The following is a 2,466-nucleotide window of genomic DNA, read 5'->3' as shown; positions in this document are numbered from 1 at the left end:
TATATTATTATATTATTTCAATAGAACAGAAATTCAGATACAAGCTTATTATCATTCCAAAACAAATGTAAGTTGTAATGTTAAATTTGTAATTTGCGTGCACATTTTTTATCCATCGTTTAAACCCCTTAGTAATGGAACTGACTGATTGACAGAATCCACTACCAAGGCTTGGGCTTACGGTCATCTGCCAAAAAGAAAGACAGTAACCCCCTCCCCCAACAAATATTACCCCAGTACCCTATGCCACCATGGGTGCTGGGAAGAGCTGGGCCCGATCCAGTAAATCGCCATGTATTGAGGGTCATTTACTGGGGCGGCTGCAGGCTGATATTAGGTTGTTATAGCCCAAAAATGTGGGCTGTCACACCCTGATAATGAGAGGCTGCCAAGGAGGACCCAACTTTCCCAGGAACAGAGGAATATATTAAATGATTGAAGTTTCTGGGAAAGGTGGGTGCAAACACAAGGTCTGCTGTATTAAAGCATAAATGAATTATATAGAATTTTTTTTTTTCTGCTCAAAAAAAATAAAGTGAACACAAACAGATCTGAATGAATGAAATTTTCTCATTGAATACCTTGTTCTGTACAAAGTTGAATGTAATGACAACAAAATCACACAAAAATCATCAATGGAAGTCAAATTTATTAACCAATGAAGGCCTGGATTTGGAGTCACCCCCAAAATTAACATGGAAAAACACATTACAGGCTGATCCAACTTTGATGTAATGTGCTTAAACGGATTCTACCATTTAAACACTTTTTTTTTGTCGATCACATGTTGGAATAGGCTATTCGTCTCCTGCCCGCTGCTCGGAGAAAAATCCAGTTTTTGTTGGTATGTAGACGAGTTCTCTCGCAGCACTGGGGGCGTCCCCAATGCTGCCAGAGAACTCTCCAGCACTGCCTCCATCTCCTTCTGGAACGAAGTCTTCTAATTTCTAGGCCTCGGGCAAGCCGACTGTGCATGCCTGCTGGCCAGGAGAAAATGGACGCTTCAAATACTGTGTAAGCGGCCATTTTTCTTGTGGCCGGCAAGCATGCACAGTTGGCTTGCCCTAGGCCTAGAAGTTAGAAGACACCACTGGAAGAAGACGCGGTGAAGACCTCGTTCCAGAAGAAGATGGAGGCGTTGCTGGAGAGTTCTCTGGAGCATTGCGGACGCCCCCCAGTGCTGCGAGAGAACTCATCAATGCGAGCTGTGGCAAGAATTTTTGCTGTGTCTGTCAGCGTAGTGTCCAGAGGCGCTACCAGGAGACAGGCCAGTACACTAGGAGATGTGAAGGGGGCTGTAGAAGGGCAACAACCTAGCAGCAGGACCGCTATCTCCACCTTTGTGCAAAGAGAAACAGGAGGAGCACTGCCAGAGTCCTGCAAAATTACCTCCAGCAGGCCACAACTGTGCATGTGTCTGTACAAACGGTTAGAAACCGACTCCATGAGGATTGTATGAGGGCCTGACGTCCACAGATGGGGGTTGTGCTCACAGCCCAACACCATGCAGGACGCTTGGCATTTGCCACAGAACACCAGGATTGGCAACTTCACCACTGGCGCCCTGTGCTCTTCACAGATGAAAGCAGCACATTGACCACATGTGACAGAGTCTGGAGACACCGTGGAGAGTGATCTGCTGCCTGCAACATCCTTCAGCATGACCGGTTTGGCAGTGGGTCAGTAATGGTGTGGGGCGGCATTTCTTTAGATGGCTGCACAGCCCTCCATGTGCTCACCGGAGGTAGCCTGACTGCCATTAGGTACCAATATGAAACCCTCAGACACCTTGTGAGACCATATGATGGTGTGGTTGGCCCTGGGTTCCTCCTAATGCAGGACAATGCTAGACCTCATGTGGCTGGAGTGTGTCAGCAGCTCCTGCAAGATGATGGCATTGAAGTTATGGACTGGCCCGCCCGTTCCCCAGACCTGAATCTGATTGAGCACATCTGGGACAACATGTCTCACTCCATCCACCAATGTCACGTTGCACCACAGACTGTCCAGGAGTTGGCAGATACTTTAGTCCTGGTCTGGGAGGAGATCCCTCAGGAGACCATCCGCAATCTCATCAGGAGCTGCCCAGGCATTGTAAGGAGGTCATACAGGCACGTGGAGGCCACACACACTACTCAGCCTCATTCTGACATATTTTAAGCACATTACATCAAAGTTGTATCAGCCTGCAGTGTGTTTTTCCACTTTCATTGGGGGAGGGGGGGGACTCCAAATCCAGGCCTCCATTGGTTAATACATTTGATTTTTTCCTCTCCCCTCCCCCAGACTCATGTTCCTCCCCCACACCGTCTCCAGCTGTTGATTACAGATACAGCCTACACTGACACCTAGTGTCCGGAGGACGTAATAACACGCCGCTTTAGGTCCTTAGTAAAACACAAAGCTACTTTGCGTTTTGGCTCCGCCCCTTGCCTCCCTGCCCCCGGTCACGTGACTCTACGTCAC

Source organism: Leptodactylus fuscus, chromosome 6, assembly GCF_031893055.1.
Source record: "Leptodactylus fuscus isolate aLepFus1 chromosome 6, aLepFus1.hap2, whole genome shotgun sequence".
Classification (NCBI taxonomy): Eukaryota; Metazoa; Chordata; class Amphibia; order Anura; family Leptodactylidae; genus Leptodactylus; species Leptodactylus fuscus.
Note: the sequence above shows the minus strand (reverse complement) of the source record.